Source organism: Myotis myotis, unplaced genomic scaffold (genome assembly GCF_014108235.1).
Source record: "Myotis myotis isolate mMyoMyo1 unplaced genomic scaffold, mMyoMyo1.p scaffold_m19_p_3, whole genome shotgun sequence".
NCBI lineage: Eukaryota > Metazoa > Chordata > Mammalia > Chiroptera > Vespertilionidae > Myotis > Myotis myotis.
This window is the reverse complement of record NW_023416335.1, coordinates 12,024,054-12,047,429: the sequence shown is the minus strand read 5'-3', so window position 1 is coordinate 12,047,429 and position 23,376 is coordinate 12,024,054. Positions and strand designations below refer to the sequence as shown.

At 37.5% G+C, this 23,376-nt stretch overlaps 1 long non-coding RNA gene across 1 annotated transcript in view; it reads right to left on the bottom strand.

Moving 5' to 3' along the window:
* The window catches only part of LOC118651766, a 50,938-nt gene extending 28,634 nt beyond the window's left edge, over nt 1–22,304 (bottom strand). Inside the window, exons 1-4 of the long non-coding RNA XR_004966342.1 lie at nt 22,100–22,304; nt 19,279–19,343; nt 18,145–18,253; nt 15,406–15,544 (exon numbers count right to left, since the gene is read on the bottom strand). This is a non-coding gene — a long non-coding RNA (uncharacterized LOC118651766). The remainder of the gene's footprint in view (nt 1–15,405; nt 15,545–18,144; nt 18,254–19,278; nt 19,344–22,099) is intronic.
* Nucleotides 22,305–23,376: the final 1,072 nt, after the last annotated feature.

The window sequence follows — 23,376 nt, the reverse complement described above, 5'->3', positions numbered from 1 at the left end:
CCGCTGCCTAGAAATTTTGGATCAGCCCCACTGTACAAATTTTCCACAACATCCAACCTTCCTTAGTTTTATAAAAAAAACTTCAGAGCCCATGGATTAATTCACAATCTTCAACAGAAATCAGGCGCTCTCTCCTGATCAATATGCCTTCTGTGTTTCCTATGCTTATTATTTTTCCCATTATCCATACAACAATTTCTCATCATCTGCATCCTCCCTCGGCCTCCTACCTCGCCACCACCCCTCCATTCCCAGCAAAAGACCTGCCTCCAATGTAACAGCCAAAAGAGAATCCCTTTGTTTCCTGCCACTATACCCACTACCAATTCAGACTCACTTAGACCTAGCTTTCCTTCCTCCTCACTGGCAAGCAATTGTGTAGCCTCTGCTATAAAGACAATCTCTATAACTTGTTTTCTAGGTCCATTCTTCTCCTGTCTCCGAGAAGGACTGGCTCACGGATTCTTTCCTGACTTTCTCATATCTTTAACCTTCTCTCTGTATTGGCTCTGTTTCAGCAACATAAAAAATATGTCCAAGTTCTCCCTTCTTAAAAAGTAAAACATGAAACCATCTGTAATAAGTTGAATAATGGCTTCCAAAGATAGCCCGGTCCTAATCCCTGGCCCCTGTGAATGTTACCTCTTATGATAAAAGGGAATTGGCCCATGTGATAAAATTAAGGATCTTGAGATGGGTCATTATCATTAAATATCTGGATGGGCCCTAAATTTAATCAAAAGAGGAAGGTACTGAGGTGGTTTAATGACAGAAGAGGAAGATGGTGATGTTAGAACAGAAGCAGCGGTAGAAAGGATGACTTGGTGTGAGGAAGGGTAATAAGCCAAGGGATGCAGGAGGCTAGAAAAGGAGATGAAATGGATTCTCTCCAGAGCATCCGGGAAAAACCACCCTGCCGACACCATCATCTTAACACCGTAAGACTCATTGCAGACTACTGGCCTCCAGAACCGTAAGAGAATAAATTTGTGTTGCTTTAAAACATTAAGCTTATGTTTTTTTAGAAACCAATACACCATCCTTCAATTTCACATGTTCCTCTAGCTACTCCCCATTAATATAAGTCTGCTTGTATAGAGGTGAATATTTCTTCAGAAAGAGATTTCTTATAAACATCATCAGCAGCATAAAATTAATCATTGTAATTATTAAATTATATTAAAGAATACCTAAATATTTGCATTTTCTTCTACATCATGTTATAATTCAGTAAAAATAATTTAGAAATAGAAAAATGTGTACTAAAACACTCTGGGGACACATAATTGTCAGGTGAACTATTATGAATTGAGTTTTGTTTATTCCCCCCAGGTTTTTGTTGTTGTTGTTAATTGAATTTTCAGAGAGGGAGGAAGGAAGAGGGAGAGTGGGAGAGAAACATGGATGTAAGAGCAAAACATTGATCAGCTGCATCCTGTATGCACCCTACTGGTAATCAAGCCTTCAACCCAGGCATGCGCCCTGACCAGGAATTGAACCAGCAACCTTTTGCTGCAACAGAGGACACCCAACCGAGACACACCAGCCAGGGCTTCCAGTTTTTAAACTGTTACCACCGTGCGAGGCTGAACCAAGCTATCATAAAATGGACTGATTATTTGAAAAAAAGAATATGTAAGCATCCATATTCCATGTCTGTACATAACTAAGACTGTCTTTTAACGGAAGTATCTTCGATTAGCTTCTGCTTCAGGGGTAAGGTTTTTAGTGATGTGCTATTCAAGCTTTGGCTTGAACAGTGAGCAAAGGGCAGACTGATTAACAAACAAATAGAAATGTTATCAGATGGGGTTTTAAGTATGTATATTAGCCAGGTTGCTCATAATAGTCACATTTACATGCATAGAAGAGATCCGAAAGCTTTACAGTTTCTCCCATGCTGATTATAGGGTCTTAAGAAATGACTTTATGAGCAGCTAAATAACAATAAGTTCAAGATTAGTTCTAGGTTTCCTGTTCTCAAGGGACTTCTTAACTCTCTTAAGATCCATCATTCTTAATTAGCATTGTTCTTATAATGATTTAGCTACTCTATACTGACATCAATACTGGCTAACATTATAAGAAGAGACGTATGTTGTGTAGAATTGCATGTGAGGAAAACCCTTCCGAAGCCACATCTGAATGGATTAACTCTATTTATTCATTTTTATTTTGTAATTAGGGCACTATAAAAGGATCCTAATAATTATGCCCAGGATTCTTACGCCAGCTCTTTTAAACAGCTTTACAGAATGCTTTAAGATCGCTTGTCATGACTGTTTTAATTAAACTTGGGGAGGAATTTCACTATGATGCTCTCTCTTCTTGGGTCTGACTTCCTAGGTTCTGACAATATCAAGACGTCATGTGGATGTACTGACAGCCTTGACCCAAGCTCAAACACATAGATTTCCCCTAAAATGAACCCATGGGCCCGCAGATAAGAGAACAAAGGTGTTTCACTATCTTAGGCAATACACACAAATTTCATAGAGATGATGTGGAGTTTAGCTGGTAAATCTACTAATACGTTAAAAGTGGGCATGGTTAGATTTTTTCTATGGCTGTAATGGGGGAAATATTATAAAATGCTTCAACACCATTACCTAAAAAAATAGATAGTATTCAGCTTCCCTCTTTGGGGCAACAGATTACCACTGATCACTGATCTGTTGTAATGAAAAAGCATGGAAACTTGGTTTAGATAGTTGTCTATTTTTATGCTCAACATAATAAAAATTAGAATTTTAATAAATGGAATTCAGTAAAATTAACAGTTTAAATGCACAAAAGCATTGTTCCATCACTGAGGAGTAATAGTGAAAGGGAGAAGATTCTATCAGGCAAGCATAATTTATACTAAAAGTATTATTAAATAACTAGAGGCCCAGTGCACGAAATTCCTACACCTGGGGGAGGGGGGTGGGGGGCATGGTCCCCAGCCTGGCCTATGCCCTCTCACAGTGTGGGAGCCCCACGATCGATCACCCCAAAGACATAGGCCCTGTCCACCCATCCGGGGCTCCTTGATGGATTGCCCCAAAGAGGTAGGCCAGAGCCTGGGGACCCACCTCTGTGGCAGGCATGGGGCTACAGGAACCCAGGCGGAAGCCATGCAGAGTAGCCACCGGAAACCACCCCCACTGTGTGCACAGCCATCTTGTGACAGCATGAGGGCATCACGGCGTGAAGATTCCCCTTCAATTGGAGATAAGCTCATATAAAGTGTAAGGAAAATTAGTGTTTCTTAGTTTAAAAGTTTTAACTATATAATTTCAAGAAGAGTAACTCTACAGCGAAACACATTTAAGTATCATCTCAGGGTTTTGGTTGTTAAGAATGCTACATCATATTTTACTTGTAAATAAAATATACAAAAAGGTAAAAAGATACTTTTTTCCTTTGGGAAAGCATATAGAATATATACATAAATTTATTGTAGCAAAAAGTCAGTATTTCTATATGTAAAGAAGCATTTGAAGATATAAAGATTTACATTTGTGAGAACATTTTCTAATATAGGCTTATTAGTACCATAGGCCACTTAGTTAAATTTCTGACCTAGAAATTAGTTAAAATTCTCTCTAGTACTGGTCCATCTGCTATGTAGTAACCGTATGCACACAAAAAAAGTTACAAATCCCAAATGCCCTGCTCTTACACAGATTTATAAGTTTTGTGAAATATAGGAATCTCTCTACATTTGATAAGTAATTTTCTGAGGACTCCTATAGCAAAAAAAAAGGAAGAAGCTGCTTAACATGAACACCCCAACAACTTTCTGATCTACAAAAATAATGATGCTATGTAAGTCTTCAGAAAATGGGAAAGACTCAATTTTTCTGAAACACTTTTAACAAAAGGAGGAGAATGCTTTGTACCGTTCCCAGGGGATGAAACCTCTCTGGAAAAAGGAAAAGGGTAATTCTAAGCAGGCAGCTATGTTATTAGCAACATGAGATTATACATTTGTGGTTGTCTTTTAGCTGTACTCTATGACCTTTAAGAATACACATTTGTACAAGTTACTTCGATCTTGTTTTAATATCAGTCCCTGTTTAATGCCATTGACTAATAAAAGCTTTTGCATATTCACTTTAGACTTTCATAATTTTTACTTTAGTATAAGAAAGTGCTAGTGCTAACCAATGCTCAGTCATCTAAAAGAAAGTCTATTTCTTCAGGGGTCCTCAAACTACGGCCGCGGGCCACATGCAAATACAAATATTGTATTTGTTCCCATTTTGTTTTTTTACTTCAAAATAAGATATGTACAGTGTGCATAGGAATTTGTTCATAGTTTTTGTTAAACTATAGTCTGGCCCTCCAATGGTCTGAGGGACAGTGAACTGGCCCCCTATTTAAAAAGTTTGAGGACCCCTGCTATATATAATAAAAAGGCATCAAAAGTGTCACTAAAAACATTTGTTAAAATATGAATGATCCACAATATAAAATTATTTACTTTTTTTTCTTTTTTAGCATTATAAAATACTAGTGGCCCGGTGTATAAAATTCATGCACGGGGGAGGGAGGGAGTGTCCCTCAGCCTGGTCTGCATCCTCTCCAATCTGGGACCCCTCAGGGGATGTCCAACTGCAGGATCGGGCCTAAACCAGCAGTTGAATATCCCTCTCACAATCTGGGACAGCTGGCTCCTAACTGCTCGCCTGCCTGCCTGCCTAATAGCCCCCTAACCGCTCCCCTGCAAGCCTGATTGATGCCTAACTGCTCCCCTGCCAGCCCGATTGCCCCCAACTCCCTCCCCTGCTGGCCTGATCGCCCCCAGCTACCCTCTCCTGTCAGCCTGATCACTCACAACTGCCCTCCCCTGCCTTAACCCGCCTCCTCCATCAGGACCTGCCTCCTCCGTGCGAGGTGGCAGAGATGCCAGGTCCAGCCTCCTCTGTACCATGTGGAGCCACAGGACCTCCAGGCCTCACTGTGCAGAACAGCCACCAGACCCCGCCTCCGCTGTGCATGCAGCCATCTTGTGGTGGCCATCTTGTGACAACGTCATGCACGAGGGCCACCTAGGCTTTTATTAGTATAGATACTATGTAAATAAGAAACTTTAATATAGCCCTAACCAGTTTGGCTCATTGGACAGAGCATCGGCCTGAGGACTGAAGGCAATTCCGGTCAAGGGCATGTACCTTGGTTGCAGGCACATCCCCAGTAGGAGGTGTGCAGGAGGAAGCTGGTCAATGTTTCTCTCTCATCAATGCTTCTAACTATCCCTCTCCCTCTCACTTCCTCTATGTAAAAAAATCAATAAAATATATTTTTTAAGAAAAGAAACTTTGATATATATTTTTGTTTTACTACAAAAACATGCACAGTGATTGTCTAAAACACACACATATTTTAGCAAAGATATTTTTATTTAAAACTTACTTTATCGGAAAATCTAAAATCCTACCACTGCTTCCCCACCAACAGAGCAATCTGGTATAGGTACCATGAAAAACAGTATGGTGATTCCTCAAAAAAATTTAAATAGAATTGCCTTTGTGTATATACCAAGAAGCAATTCTAGTTCTGGGTATATATACAAAGAAACCCAAAACACCAGTTTTAAAGGTTCTATGCACCCCTATGTTCATTGCAGTGTTATTTACAACAGCCAAGATATAGAAGCAAGCCAAGTGCCCGCCAATAGGTGAGTGGATAAAAAGCTGTGGTACATACGTACAAAGGAATATTACTCAGCCATAAAAAGAATGAAATCTTACCATTTGTGAAGCATGGCTAGACCTAACGGTATTATACTAAAATAAATAAGACAGAAAAGTACAAAAATCATGAGATTTCACTTACATGCAGAATCTAAAGAACATAAACAAACAGAAATAGACACATAGATACAGGGGGAAAGCAACAGCAACCTGATGGTTGTCAGAGGGAGGGGGGCTGATTGCTAGGTAAGAAAGGTGAAGGGACTGAGAAAATAGTTGCAGGGATGCAAAGTACAGCATAGGGAATACAGTCAATAATACTCTCATAACTAAACATGGTGCCAGGTGGGTACTCGAAATATCGGGGGGCTCACTTTGCAAATTATATGATTGTCTAATCACTATGCTGTACACCTGAAACTAATATAAAATAATATTGAATGTCAACTATAATTAAGAAATAAAATTAAAATAAAATAAAATCCCACCCCTGCGTCTTTCATTTAATGTTTCAAAAGTGAGCACTCATTGGGGTTTATTTGTTTTAATTTTGACTCATCCAACTTGGATGTGTCTGTGAGGGTAATTGCTTATATAATATCCAGTGTACTAGCTAATCAAAATGAAGTTTGAAATCCAAAACCTCTGTTCGGTTTCTAATTGTTTCTTGGGTTTTGCCATACTAGACATGCCCATCTTCCTATGCAACCTCAGGTCAGTTTCCTGAACAGAGAGGAGCTTGCATGACAATCTACCTTCCCCAAAGAGGCTCCTCCCTCACAGAGGTCGTATTTAAGAAACCTCAGACACAAATTTGGAACGCGTGGACTTGACTTCGCCTCTCCAAGATAATTGCCTATCCAAGCTGCTGCAGGAACAGTTTTAAGCACCTAATCTGACAATTGGTCTTTAGAGATGTTACTAAAAGCAAATGAAAACAGCAAACTCAATAAGAAATGAAGAGCAGGTGTTCTTTCAATTAGAAAGAAATGAGAAGTTTCAGATAATGAGACTATGATGAAAACTAGGGGAGGAGACGACATATAAACACCACGTTAAGGTTGACACTCTTCCCACAGGCTCGGCTGCATGCTTTCCTAATTAAATGAGCACGTTAGTTTGCATCTTTTAACATTTAATCTTGAAACAACTCCCTCCTTCCATCTTTAAATAATGACAATGTAGACTGATGAATATGCAAAACTCTGTGAGACATTAGCTTATAAGCCTCTTACTTAACTGAAGTAGATTGCAGCATTTTGTGGCATTAAACTAGATACATCAGAATTACAATTAAGATAATCCTTGCTCGTCAAGATATTAATAGGGGAATATTTTGCATTTGTATAAAGCTTTCTACTTTATAAAAGTGGTTCTATGTAGACTGCATGTAAAATACTTTTCCTGAAATTCACTGTATTTGGTATCCACCAGAGGAAACACCGAAAATTTCAGGAAAATTCCATTATCTGAATATCACACAAACAATCGAAATCTTGCTGAACTCATTATTTTCACAGGCACTGTTTTACTCCCTTCAGGGCAAGTCTAGATTTCATATTTCTGTCTAGAGCACACACATACCCATCGCTATCTATCTAGCAATGCCTACAGGTGTTTATGAGTGCATTTAGCCACTTCATGGTTACTCGAGATGATTAGGGCCAATCGGTAGGAGACTACTATGAAGCCTGCCCTGGGTCTTTTTTAGCGCAATGGGAGCAGCAAATATAAGCTTTCTTGGTACAAATTACAGAGCTTCATCACCCACCAAGACAAGCTGAACTGAACCATTTGCCACCGCAGTCTGACCCCGCCAAACTCTGATCGGATTCGGTGAGCTCTGGTATAGTAATAGCTACTAACAGTCACCCATTGGAAGGACCAAATGTGCTTTTATCAATAACAAACAGAGGAAAGGCATTATAAAAAAAAAATGCTCTAGGGGGTCTATGTGCAAACTGAGATAGTGATAAAGCAATATAAACTTTAATCCAAAATTAAAGATATCAGTAAGTGATCTCAAGAACGCATTTTCTGTCCATTGTGCTTGAATAATGGAGTGCGTGCTTGCCGGTGGCCTGAGCCTTCCCTGGCCCACAGGGCACCTTTAATGTCCCCTTGTAGTTTAGGAAAAATGGAGCTAATGCAGCCCAGCTGCGCCCAGTACATCTCATGTCTGGCCCATCTACTCGGACATCCATTACTCCTAACATCTGCCCAGAGCTGGTGATTTCATTCCCTGGGGATAAAAATGAAATCAAAGGCATTTCTAGTTTCAAGAAAAAGGACATTTTAATGGAGTATTTTATCTAATTCCAAAAATTTTCTAAAGGTAGTTGTGATGCCAGAAAATGAAACTCCCCTGTCATTCGGGGAGCGAGGTGGAGGTTCTTGGGGAGCCACTAAAATCAGGATTTTCAGAAGCCCCCACAGGAGGATGGGATGTGGAAGATTTTATTTGCATGAAGTTACATTTCTCGGGTTCTGTAGTCCGGCCTGGAAGACGGGCAGCTGGGAGTTCCACAAAGTCAGAAGTCAGGCCGGTGTCCATAGTATCCCTTCCATGTTGCAGCTGGTGTGGTTCAGCATAAAGCTAATTAAAGTCCATGAGTCCAGGAGTGGAGCCCAACATGGCCTGCACTATGTGGGCACAGGGGAGCACATCCCCTTGCCACAGGAGAGCCCAGGATGGCAGCCCAAGAGAGAGAGGGAGAGAGAGAGAGAGAAAGAGAGAGAGAGAGAGAGAGAGAGAGAGAGAGAGAGAGAGAGAGAGAGAGAGAGAGAGCGCGCGCAAGGAAAGAGAAGGCCTCCCTAGTTAAGAAATGTAAATATTCAGGTTTCTCATGCTTGCAGTGGCCACGCCTATTATGGCTACTCATTGGCTTTCAGGTGTGATTGACAGGCAGGCAGGTAGGCAGGCACCTTCTTATGTCACTCAGACCTTACTGCGCATGTGTCTAAACTGCTTTTGTCTATTCCCTTCCCCCATGTATCAACAGGGAACAGACTTGGAAAATGTTAAATGCAGCTTTCTGGCAAAGCTGTACAAAAGGCATGTCTATATTATCTGGTCTTCCATTCACTCCTTTCCTGTTAAATAATAACCGGGTTATTGCAATGGCATCAGTTGAGCATATCAAAGACCCTGTGCAAGTTCTGTATAAATATACACAATTCCCCCCCAAAAAAAACTGTCAAAGAAAAACAAAACAAAAACATACATGGATACCGCTATTGTTATCAACTCACTATTAAAGAAAATATAGAAAACATTGTGTTACTTTCGATTTCTGGAATTGCATTTTCTAAATGTCAAGTATTTTAAAGAACTAAAAGGATAGAAGTGGTTGTAATAGTTGCTGCTGTAATAGTAATAGAGTTACCAACAGAGAGAATGCTGGAATTGAGAAACTAAAAGTTATCATTTCTTGAACTCTTTCTATAAGAAAGTTCTGGAAAGCTTTTTGGCTAAGAGGGAAGATCATACATAGATAATGAATTGTATCATTATACTGAAAGCAATCTTTTGGGAGAACTGATAGATTTTCTCTTTACCTTTCAGACATTCTGTCCTGCTTACATGCATATATTCTTTTACGAAATCGGTAGGATCAAAAAAGTGACTATTATAACAGCTAATATAATAACCCACTAAGGAGGGTTAAGAATTGAACTCACTGAACTAACTTCTTGGAAATTTAGTGGTGGTTTCTGTTTGACTCCTGTACCCTGAAGGCTGGGTTCTCAGAGATAACAAATTACACCAACCCAGGCAGGGCTATAATCAAGCTTCTTGTGCCCTCTGCGTGTCCCCCATTGCCCTGAACCCCACACTGAAAAATGTAGAGAGAGATTTCACTAGCAATTCCTTCTTTATTTTCTGAATTGCAGGCACTCATTTTTCCATTTAGCATTTTTGAAATATCAGCATACACAAACAAACTAGCATGTCTACTTATACAAAATAAAAGATGAAATTTTCTTGTATAAAGTCTTCGAACAAAGAGAAGCGATAGCAATAAGGCTTGCAAAACAAGGGCTCTGCACACTGGTGAGATCTGTATATCAGAACAGATAAATGTGTCACTTTAATTGTATCATGATAAACATACATGCAACAAATTATATGCAAAATACTGACTACGTAATATGACTATATTTTAATCAAATTTTGCTGTTTCATCCTATTAGATTTTGCTTTCCTCAGTGGGTTGAGAGAAAACTTATTTATAGTTTATAACTTTTCTTAAATTTCTACTGGAAGCCTTTATATTTTAAAATATATCAAGGAAACAACATTGCTGAAAACATGCAAAGAGACAGAATAGTTATTTAATGCAGACCTAAGTTTAAACAAACCATGTGCTCTATTGTAAATAAATAAAATACCCAGAATCTGAGACTAGTTGAGCAAAAAAGTAGTTAAACTTGGTGAGATGTGAAATTGGGTTTTAATGCATGCAAAACACATTCCAATGAATATTTTTAGGTAGAGGCTGATTGACTTTTCTCAGTGCTTAAAATTAAAAGCTGCCTTTAGGCAGTTAAGAAACTTGAGAGAGCTTTTGGTATTATTAAACTCACATGGTTACATATACTTCTACCATAGAGCCATGCAAAGACCAACACTTGCATCTCATCCGAGGAGAGATTTTACACGGCCATCTGGCAATACTGTTCCGCATAGCCAGCTCACCGGCTTCTCTTCCCGGAGTGAACCCACCACCCTAAACAGGTGGATACATTTTTTTATACATCCCAGTCATGCTTCACTCATTCACACCGGGGCTCCTGAATACCATGTCAACAATCATAATGAAGTGATAATTGGCACATGGATGGACAGCTCTGGGTCAAGCCCTGGTGACTCTACCTACATAAGCATCTCAGTATAGCCTCACAACAGATATAGGGTAGGTACAAGTATTGATCCCATTTTGCTGTTTGAGGGAATTGACATTTAGTAAAGGTAAACTTCTTAGCCAAGTTCACACAGCTCATAAATGGAGCTGTAATGAGTCCATGCTGACGCGGCTCCTAAGCTGAGCATTCAATAGAACTGGCTTCCCAGAGGCTGTTAGATTGTGAGTTTCTCCTTCTATGGTCAGGCTGCAACTCATTTTACTCTAAGTTTTCTTTTGCTGTCTCTGCTTTTGTTGTTGTTGTTTGTTTTTGTTAACATCACCTGAGGATTGTTTTTTTCCTTTTTGTTTTTAGAGAGAGAGAGAGTGGAAGGGAGGAAAGGAAGGAAGAAGAGAGGGAGGAGGAGAGAGAGACACATCTATTGGTTGAACCTCTAACACAGGTACGTGTCCTTGACCAGAAATTGAGTCTGTGACCCTTCGGTGTGTGGGCTGACACTCTATCCACTGAGCAATAACATCCAGGGCTACTCTAAGTTTCCCATGATTAGGAAAGTAAAGATTTTTTATAGTCAAATTAAACTCTGTTCAATAACTCTGTATGGAGTACTTTTGTACAAGATAATTGGCTAAGTGGGTGGCTATTATCATAACATATTTATCAATCATTATGTAAATTCATTTATTCTCAGAGTTAAATATGCTATGGGTTTAACTCTCCCAGAGATTATGCATATGATTTACTGTCATAATACTATTTTCCTGAATTTTCTTACGTGCTTCTCCAAAACAGTTTTGTTTTGATATAGTTTACATAGAAATGTAAGTGTGTGATTTGGGCAAAATACAAAATAACAATCATGATTTGTCTATGCTGAGTTAAAATATGTTGCTGAGTCAATATAATTCATAAACTCTGATGCACCAGATGTAAGGCTTCTACTTTCATATACTATCATTTATTTTCTATTACTCTCAGGTAAAGATAGAATACCAAATTCAGGTGAATGGTCATTTGGGAAAGACTTGTTTTTCCCTAATAATGGTGATGGGGATTTTACCCTGGGATGCATAGAGGCACTGTTCCTATCCAAATAATTGTATTACACAATCATGCAGTGTCTCAGGAGCCAAAGTATATGACACATTTGCCTGAATACCAACTGTTATCCACCTTATTTAAATGAATACGGAATGAAACAGGTGGTTTAACTAAGGAGAAACCTGTCCTGAGCACATAGATCGTTTCTAATCACATACTCACTTGTCTCATAATGAATTGAGAGTGGGGAAAGCTGTAAGATGAGTATTAGAAAACAACTTTCCTTCAAAGGTTAATTAATTCAACAAATATTCATTCAGTGCCTACTCTTGCAACACACTTATTGGAGATAAAACACATTTTTTAAATGCAAAAGTGGTTTGATGATAGCTGTAAAAAATATAGAAACAAACGATATCCATTTAATTAAACATAATCCTCACAAGTACTATACATAAGGTTTTAACAATGCTGTGGAAGTACTAGCATATATCTGCAATAGACATTTATAACTGACAAATATGGATCTTAAAATACTTTCAAGAACAAATAGAAAACAACAATGTTGACTAACATCTTTATCAATTAAAATAATAGGAAAAAATCACTTTTCTCAAGATAGTCTAAACTATATACTAAAACCAGAAGTGTTTGAGGTAATTAATAGATATGAAAGTGGTATTGTAAAAGTCATTTTTGTAGCTCTCTTTGGATAAACTGGTATTTTTTTTTAAATATATATTTTATTGATTTTTTACAGAGAGGAAGGGAGAGAGATAGAGAGTTAGAAACACCGATGAGAGAGAAACATCGATCAGCTGCCTTCTGCACATCTCCCACGGGAGATGTGCCCGCAACCCAGGTACGTGCCCTTGACCGGAATCGAACCTGGGACCTTTCAGTCCACAGGCCGACGCTCTATCCACTGAGCCAAACCGGTTTTGGCTGGATAAACTGGTATTTATATAAACAAAGTTCTACTCCAAACTTCGTGTTACCTCATCTTATTCCATTAAGTGTGAGAATCATAGGTACAACAGGACGCATGCTTACGTCATGTTAGTTATGTACAGCAGTGGCTCCCTGGGGCTAAAAGAAAGAATGTGGCGAACACCTAAGCCACAGGCCTCAGCAAGTGGGGCCTGCCTTGCCCCCACCTCTGATAGTCTTGGCAATTCTGGTTACACTCAGAGACAGTTTGTATCCTAACCATCCAGTTTCTGGACCATTTTGTCTCAACAAGGGTATAAGCTTTCAGAAAATGGCATAAACTATAGCACATGGAACTAACTGTATTTGCTCTAAGATGTAGAAATCAATATGAAAAACTCCACAGTTCCTTTGGATTCGGTAGGAGATGGATAATAATACCTGGTAAAAGTTTATTTTAATTGCAAATGAGAGAAATCAAACTAAGCTAATGTGTGTATGAGGAGAGATGAGGTTGAAGAGGAGCAAGGAGCAACATTTCCTTCCAGGGGGGCATCCTAGGACCCCAGAAAGTGTGGGACCCTTTCTCTCCTGTCTGTGTGGCTTCCGTATTTTTCAGCAGCAGGAGCCCACATCCACTGCTGTGCCCTGCACTCCGTAGACTAAAAGTTTACTTCCTAACAATTCAAAATTCTAGCAACCCCCAAAATAGGTCTACTTATGCTCAGCTAATTCAATACTAGTAATTGCAACTGAGGCAATACTGCCCACTGGGATGAATATTTTTAAATTTGTGAAGACATTTTTGGTTGTCACAGTGATTTGGCTAAAAACCTAACCATGCGCAGGACAGTTGTGCACCACTGTGCCTGGAACCCACGTTTATTTTATACTTGCTTTTTTGGCAAGTTAATTAATTTCGCACAATGAATGAACTGCCCAGGAATACATACTATGTATTTGGAAAGAAATGCTGTGTGTTATTTTGTTCAGAGTTTATCAAGAGATGCAATGTCATGTCACCACCAGGAATCTGAGGGGCATACACAGCACACCTCCATCAATCTGCAGTTGTAGCTTTCGCATTTACTGTACCCTAAAATTTACACATTGAAATACATCAAACCTCAGAAAATGCTTTCCTATTATTTCCTTTTATTTCTCCTTTGTATTGCAATTAGGTCATGATACTTTTGAAATTATGAGTAAGTAGGTTATATTATCAAAGCATTTCTAAGAGAATTCTAAAGGGAGCTTTCTAAAAGATGGTTGCGAGTTATATTAGCAAAGCATTTTATAAAATAACTTTAAAGGAGGTTTTACAAAAATGATTTGCTAGGAAAGCAGATATTGGATCCAACAGGGCTGGCAATCTGGTTATCCCTTCCACATACCAGGGAGAGAGAATCTAATTAGCTCAGCATGGGTCAGATGCCTCGCCATGCTCCCTGTACAGGGAGTCCCAAAAAGTGTACACGCACTTTGAATGACTATAAAGTCAGTGTTTATTAATGTCCAGTTCATTTTCAAAATTCAAAAGAAGCTACAGAAATGAATTCTTTTTTGTCAGTGCCTGTTTTCAAACTGATGACCATTCTGGTCCAGGCTCTGCTGATAACACGAAGCAATGGAATTATAAAAAAACAAGAATTATTTCATTCAGAATTTGTATACCCTCAATTCGTTGACTGTTGCCAGCTTTGTACCGTAAACTTAATCTTTTATGTGTCCCCATAAAAAAAAAAGTTGTTTAGTGGCACTTTAGGATAAATTTCCTTTGTTCAAAGCTTAGTCTGGCTTCACCCATTATTTCAAATCAGTTAAACCTGAAAAGGAGTGTAAATTAAGTGAGTTATAAGCGGTTAAAGTGTGTATACATTTTTCTGTGGCACCCTATCGTTATGGTTAAGTAGCCAGACTCGAGAAATTAAAACAAAGTTGCCCAGGTCCACCCTTAAGGCAGTGCAGTCCATCCCCAGTGATGCAGGACAGATAGCCTATTACAGAATTTTTCCAATAACATTATAGGTTTGGCACAAGGATAGCCATAGATGACATAAATTAGGACACCTTCCCCAACCAGCACTTTCCCCATTTCAGCACACCACCTTTGCTTTCCCCATTCCTTTTTCTTCACTAAGGTTAGGAGGTCCTTCCCTGTTCTCTGATTACATAGGATCTCATGCCAGATTGCTCTATACAGGCCTTCTCATTCATTCAATTATTCACTCCTTCATTCTTTTAATACTATTGCTAAGTATGTACTATATACCATTCGTCAATCTAGATACTAGGAATAGATTGAACAAACAAGATCACTATATCAATGAGATTATATATACTTTATAGGGAGGAAAAAATAAACAGAAATCATCTTTAAAGCTTATTTTGGAATGTGAAACTGCCACTACAAGAACCTGAGATGATGATATGACAGGGAATAACTGGGAGAAACTTCTTCCTTTATTGAAATGGGAAATATCCTACCCGATGGGAAAAAAATGTCCCTCTGGGGATCTGCTTACCTAGCAAATCTGATAAATATGTTTGTACGAAGCTAGAAACACAAATGCTTTAATGCATTAGCTTTTCCCTGTAATTCTCTATCACAGAATTAGAAGGGATTATTTGCAATTACCTACTTCAGCACCTTTATTTTACATTTGAAGTAAATATTTTTACAAATGGATTTAGTTTGTTGATATATATATATATATATATATATATATATATATATATATATATTAGTGGCCTGGTGCATGGATTTGTACACATTGAAAGGAAATTAATTAGAAGAAATATTCATGTTGTAATTACATTACTGCAAGCAAAAATTATGTCAAAATAGTATATATAATATAGTATTATAAAATTAAAACACACGTACTTGGTGCCAGCAAGAGCTTTATGTATATTGCGCATGCACAAGTCGACATTTATTTTTAAATGGCCAGTGTGCATCTTATGTACCAGCCATTCAGTCGGTCGGACAGTCGATGAATAAATCGTGATGCGGTTCCCATTGACTGTCAACAAAAACAACCAAATTCACAATCAACAATGACAAATTGAAACACAAGCATGGAAGTGGTGTTAGAGAGAGCTTTATATGTATTGTGCATGCGTGAGTCAACATTTACTTTAAAACTAGTGCTCCGGTGCTTGAATTCGTGCACATTGAGAAGAAATATTTTAATATCACTATTTGCCCTTTCTCTATAATAGATGTGTTAACCAAATTCACAATCTACAATGACAGATCAAAACACACACATGCCATTGGCAGCAGTGAGAACTTTATATATATATTGTACATGCACAAGTCAACTTAGCCTTTTATATGTATATATATATAGAATAAACTTGCTTAATTAGACCTGCTTTCTGATGTAGCTAAACTTTTCCCAGCCCAGTCAAGCACCCCAACTCCTCTTTCAGGTAATTGTCAGCAACACAGCAGTAAATATCAACATGAAGCAGATTATTATTGTATATCACACAGGGAGAACAAAGGGTAAAATACTTAACTGCAGCAGTGTTTGATTATATTCTGCACAGTGAGAAAACCTGAAGTAATTAATTTTCAAGGTCCACCATTTCTTACTTCTTTTCAGTTGGGAGAAGTTTCTAAGCTTTCTAAATCTCCATTTTCTGGCTAATGAAAAGAAAATAGGATTCCACCGAGTTTCCTATCTACCTACTCCAGGACTTCTGTGAGGATCAAATGAGATGAGGCACGGGAAAATGCTTCACAGACATTTGGTTAAAGTATAAAATGTTTGCACCTGCTATAAAGCAAGTCATGTTCCTGGGCTGAAGAAACTCCAAGGAGGCTAGTCACTAGGGAGAGGAAGCCAGGCGTTGCTATGTGACATCATTACCCGGCACCCACAGCCACCAATTCTGCACTAGGCTGGGCTGTGGGCTGCATTTTATGCCATGGGGTCTTGGTAGCATCGGCTGCCATTGCTGGGATGTTGCTCCAGGGTGGTGGTGGGGCCTGTGTCCCACTTGGGGGAAGCTTAGTGTTGCTCTGTGGGCACCAGGTCCGCAGTGCCATTTCTTTGTAAATAGCCAGTATGCATCATGACAGCTCCTGCGTTGAGCATCTTCCCCCGGTAGTGAGTGCACTACATAGCAACTGGTCAGACAGTCAGACACTTAGCATATTAGCCTTTTATATATATTAATTGCCAGAGCATGTCATATGTACAGACTGGTTGGTCGGTCGGATGGTCGGATGTACATACAGTCGGTCACTTAGCCTTTTACATATATATAGATGATTTACTTAGCTAGCCATAGTCCTAAAAGTCATGATATTCTTTATGGATTCCAAAACTTTGGTCCTTTGGTTTATCAAGCTTAAAAAATAATCTCTCTCTGTGTGTATTACTGAATTAGAAAAAGAAACTTTTTATTCAATTATAGCAGAGAAGCAATTTAAAAAAATTTTAAAAATTAAAATAAAGTGTAAAATTCATAATTGTCAACATACAATTTTAGTTTTAGATATCAAGGATTTAATGTTGATATAGTTTAAGAAGCACTTTATTAATCCAAATGAAAAAATTGAAAACATTTATTCACAAAGACATTTGCACCTCCATGTTCATTGCAGCATTATTCACAGTGGCCAAGACAAGGAAACAACCAAAGTGTCCTTTGATAGACAGTTGGATAAAAAGATGTGGTATATATACACAATGGAATACTACTCAGCCATAAAAAAGATGAAATACTACCATTTGCAACAACATGGATGAATCTTGAGACTATCATCCTAAGTGAAGTAAGTCAGAAAAAGAGTCAAATGATTTCACTTTTATGTGGGATATAAAATAAAAGCAACAAATAAACAAACATGAAAAAAGAATAAACAAAACCTCATAGAAACGAACAAAAGTATGGTGGCCAGAGAGAAAAGAGGTGGGAGATAGTTAAGGGTTAAGGGGTCAAATATATGGTGATGAAAAAAGACGTGAGTTTGAGTGGTGGGCACTCTATGCAATATACAGAGTATGTGAAACCTATATAATTTTATTAACCAATGTCACCCCAATAAATTCAAATAGAAACCAAACCAAAACAAAAAAGACAGAAATTAAAGACAATTCAGAAATATCCTTTCTAGGTGGTAGAGATATTAAAGACCCTAATATCACATAGCTTGCTTTCTATTTCCCCAACACTCTGAGATGATGCCTAATGATGCCAAACAATCTCTTCCTCTGAGTAATCTGAAATTGAGCTGAACTAGGATTACTGCCACTAGTTCCTGAAACCAAACAGCAAAGATATAGAAAATGCAAGGAAATTTCCTCTAAGCCAGTGGTTCTCAACCTTCCTAATGCCGCGACCCTTTAATGCAGTTCCTCATGTTGTGGTGACCCCCAATTTCATTGTTACAAATTGAACATAATTAAAGCATAGTGATTAATCACAAAAACAATATGTAATTATGTATGTGTTTTCCGATGGTTTTAGACGACCCCTGTAAAAGGGTCGTTCCACCTCCAAAGGGGTCGCGACCCACAGGTTGAGAACCGCTGCTAAGCTGTGTTATGTATAGAACTCAAAGTCAATTGCACCATGGAAAGTTTGCAGTAAGGTTTTGGTTACATACCCTGTGTGTTAAAAGTTGACTCCAGAAATCTAAAAGAGAAATTTCCCCACCTGACCCAAAGATGAAGTCTTTTACCATAATTACAGGGTAGTGTAGAACCTGTAAAAGCCTGGAAATGTGTTGTTAATTATTAGTCATAGGAACTATGTAGTACTTCATCATTTAACTCATGTTTTTTAGTCAGTGTTGGGCCAGGTAACATAAAAATAATAATAAAAAAAGATAAAATATACTTTTTCTTCTATTACAGCATGTTGGTCAAGTATCAAATATTACTTAATATACAAGGTTATAATAAATATTGAACATGTCAGAGATCTAATAGGAAAAATTAGGTATGTAAAACATAAAACACAATCTATAATCCTCAATGTTTCCACATATATGTTTATATTTTATATAGTTCAGATAAAATAAAATAAATTCAGTTCCACACTACATATACACATATGATCTAAAAAAGACATCGCATAATCACCAGAGTTGCAGTTGCTAGGAAAAAGCATCTTAATAGGTAAACATAGCCTTACCATATGATCCAGAAGTAGTGCTCCTAGGTATTCCCAACAAATTTTAAAACTAATGTCCTTCCTTACACATGCGTGCAAATGTTTATAACACTTCTTTTCATAATTACTAATAACTGAAACAACCAAGATCTCCTCCAATAAGTGAATGAATAAGCAAACTGAGTAACATCATAAAATGAAATTCCATTCAGCAATAAAAAGGAATAAACTCCTAAGCCAAACAAAGCTATAAAAAAAGATAAAGTTGTTTTAAATAAACCCTATTAATAACAGAGTCAATTTTTCTCTCCTTTCACAAAGATTTAGAAAACACAAAATAGTAAGCTAGATAGATAAAAAGAAAGTCACAAATAGATCTATCATAGTAAAACTGAAGAACACTAAAGACACTAAACACTGCATCTTTAAAGAGAAAAGAGGCACTATCTCTACAAAATGACATTTGGACTAAGATCAGATTTGTCACTGATAACACTGGAAGCCAGGAGATACTGAAATACTACCTTCAATATTCTAAGAAAAAATACCTATTCATCTAGTGTTGTATACCCAGAAAAAAATATCTCAAACATGAGGGTGAAATAAAGATATTTTAAAGAAATACCTTAAAAACCAAGATAACCTAGTTTACCACCACCTCGTGTACATCAGACAACAGGAAAGTGGGTTCTGGAATAAAGAAAAATCATGAAGTAAGGTAGCATAGGTAAATCCAAATGTACTATAACTTATAGTAAATATAAATAAGCTAAATGTGTTATACCCAAATGGATTTCTAAAATCTAGCTCTGAACTGTTTGCAAGTGATAAATGTAAAACTTAACTATACAAAGATGTTAAAAATAAAAGCATGAAAGAAATACATGTCAGAAATATTAACTAAAATAAAGCTGGGTAATAGTAGAGTGATATTAGTTAAGGCTGATGTAGCTATGTTAAAATCAGAAAAATAAAATTAGCACAGAAATTATTACTAGAGACAAAGAGGGTCTTTACAATAATAAAGAGCTCAATTCGCCAGGAAAATATAACAATTTTAAATCTATATGTATCTGAAACATATAGTCTCAAACATATCGGCAAAAGTGGAGAGATCTGCAAGAACACCATCATAAAATAAATTTTAACATATCTCTTTCATAATTTATAACAAAAATAGACAGATATGGGAGATAAAAGCAGTATAAATAAGAAACTTCATCTACTAGAACTTAGAACTTAGTCTTAACAAGGAAAAAAAATATACATTATTTTCAAGGAGGTTCAGAACATCTAGGAGTAATGAGTTTATTCTGCCACTGAAGCAATTTTCACCAAGCCTCAAAAGACTGGTATCAAACAGACCATTTTCTCTACTACATACAATTGAGTTAGGAATGTATTGTGAAATTAAGTGTGCAAAGTATATAGGCAAAAGAAGAAACAACTGTCTCTTCCTGGGACTACGTATTAGCCAAGAACTTAAGAGTCCTCTCAGCAAAGAAGCAGAAATGTATTTCAGAGAAGTACATATAAAATATTACAGAGGAAAGAAAGGAACCCGCGTGAACAAGAAGCGAATTATTCACTGAATTACGGTAGAATGTGCATGTATGTGATATACACACACACACATTTAGAAATAGAAGATGATAGATGATGATAGATAGATAGATACATTTATTTACAGGGGTGAGGTAAAGTAGGTTTGCAGTTGCTCATATGGAAAAAGACATGCATATTATGATTATTACAATAGCTTTATTAACTCACAAGAATGTCACAATGGCACAGTGTACTTAGTTACCACCTCATAAGTGGCACAGAGTTCTTTATAAACCTACCTTTGCCTACCCGTGTGTGTATTGAGCAATCTCACTATCATGTTGTATCACGTTGAAGAGTATGGATTATAAAGTAAGCAACAGGAAATTAACAAAGACCTTTATGCAGGTGAGGGACCGCATTTTATTATCTTATTGTAAAAGGGAAATCTGGAAGTGTGGAATGTAGATTGCTGATCAAATAGGCTAAAGAGAGGTAGACCAGTTGGATAGTGTCAGGAAGCTGGCTGGTTTCTCAGAAGGAAGAATGCCCTTTGAGGAACCATGAACAGGTCTTGTTTCTTAGACTCCCCCATTCTTGCAAATTGCATCTTTGAGAGATCATCACTAGCTATTGTTATCACCAGCCATCTTCAGTTAGATTTTGTGCCCCCCTTCCCACTTTGATCTATGCATACCTGCACTACCTTACTCTTAGTTCATATATAAGCTCTCATGATTAGGTAATTTTTACTGAAAGACTAACGATAGCAAGAATAAAATAATTACAAAGCCATCAGACCAAGAACTGAGATTTATAGGTCACAAACTAACTAAGTCCACTAGCTATAATGCACATTTCAGAATGGAAGCATCCTGGCCTATCTTTCTTGAGATTCCCTTCAGGCCTGCTCTCTACCTGGTTAGGTTTCTCACTCTGTTCGCATACTGTCCTTAGGCCGCCTTACAGAGGCAGAGCTGTTAAATTCCCAGAGGCAGAGAATATTTTTGACTATGAAAAATCTGATCAAACTGTCAAAAATACAGAAAATCATCTAAGAAAATTGTCAAACATAATTCAGGATCCTGGGACAGTGTAATGCAAAGACTTCAGAAAACTAAAATGTATCATTATTTTTGCTAAATAATCTGTAGTTTCCTTTCCCCCAATTTAGTCATAATTAATCAGTGAATACTATCATGTCTGGTTTCCAGAAACCATCTTCCCGTCATTTGTTAGGGTTACCGAAAGCGTTTCTAAAAATCTCCAAATCAGTCCGTCTTTCTCCCATCTCCATTCTTCCCCAAGTTACCCTGAGATGACTTAGAATTAGAAAGAGAATGTGTCAATCCCTCCACAGTGATTCTGACCCCACTCCTCAGCCTAGGGCCCAACTGCAACTTCACATTAGAATTCACGACAATATGGCCAGCATCACTGCAAACAAAATTAAAATAAAAGCATGCTCCTTGAAATAAGAGAACATTTTACAAAAATTCAGCCTAGAGAAGATGAGAAACTGATCTAGGGTTTTAACAAAAGGTGTGGTGGGAAGAACTCAGACTCTGCAGTCTGATGGGGTTGCTGATCAATTAGATGAGTAGGATGAGCCAATGGGTAAATAGAAAAGTATCCCAGCTTGGGAACGGAAGTGAATGGTGATACGCTAAACAAACAAAATGCCATAGTGAATCACAGGTATTGTCCTGTAAAATTTAGACACTTGGTTATTTAAAATCAAAGAAAAGGACAGGATATTATTTAAGTCAGAAGTTCCTTTGAGGTATGAGTATAATATTGATTCTGTTTATTTTTGTGTTTACTTGGAGTCATTCTTTTTCAATGAAGCTTTAAACTGCTGTTAACTTTCCCAGATTTTAGTTGATGTTTCTCCAATATACCTTTATTCATCTGTACTCCAGTACTGGTCAGCAGAAAACAAGCAGTGGGAAAAGTCACATTTCAGTCTTTGAGATTCTGATTGCACTGTGCATGTGGACAACACTAAAGTTCCATGCTACAGCTTTGAATGAGCCTGGAGTTTAAAATAAAATGGGCAGTGCATCTCATTAAACATCAGGGACACAAAAAAGACACAAAATTACACTCTGGATACTTTCACAAATAATTTTGCAATTGTACAAGTCTACAAAATCAATTTGAAGTATAGCATTAACTAATTGTTTGAGCTAGCATATCATCACTTAGAATTAAATTTTTAGCATGTCAGAATAATATCTTTCCAAATGTTTCTGAAATTTATTTCGGGGGTGTATAAATGTGAAACATGTTGAAACAAACACAAAAGCATTACTACCTGCAAATGATAAATACTTTAAGGCAGTTGTGTTTTTATTATGTATTCAGAGCTATTTCTGTTTTAGGAAACAAGTGAAATACACACTCATATATAGGTAGCAACATATTAGTATTTATAAAATGAAAGGTTTGTATAGTAATTGGACTCAGAAGCAAATGAAAAATCCTCAATTTCACTTGCCACATGCCAAAAAATATGTTCAACCTAATCCAGCTCTATATTCACATCCATAATTACAAAATGCTTATAATTTCTCCTACGAAGGCGGAGGCTTTAATAATGAGAATCTTTATCATTAGACACAGCACTGTGTGTGGAACTGCTTTCTCTTCGAACCGTGACTCAAGCATGAACTTTAAAAAAACCTGATGAGACGAAATAAAATATTTAAAATCGAACTGCCTGTGCTGCTTACAGCAACCAAATGATCGAACCATTGGTTTTACAAAGTGGATCTGAAAAAAAGTGAGGATGCTGATTATAATGAGCTCATTTAATTTTAGTTTTCCGTAAAATAATGTCTCCACACCAGACAAAATAATAGGCATCAGAAACATAGAGATGTAGAAATTCAGTGATCCATCTCCACAAAGGCCAAATGCGAGAACAGTAAGATGAGTAAGGATGATTTAAGACAGACTGTCTTAGAACAAGTGAAGGCTCAGATAGCATGAGGGCTAAATAGCTGTCTCTTACTCTAGGAGTGCAGGGTTGTCATTCTGTGGCACACAGGTTTACAGGTTATGCAGCTATTATATGCAATGGAAGCCATGCACAGAGCATAGACGCACACACAGCATGTCAAGCTTCCTAAACTTGGCAGCCCTTGACAAATTAAAGTAAATGCACACAGAGGTA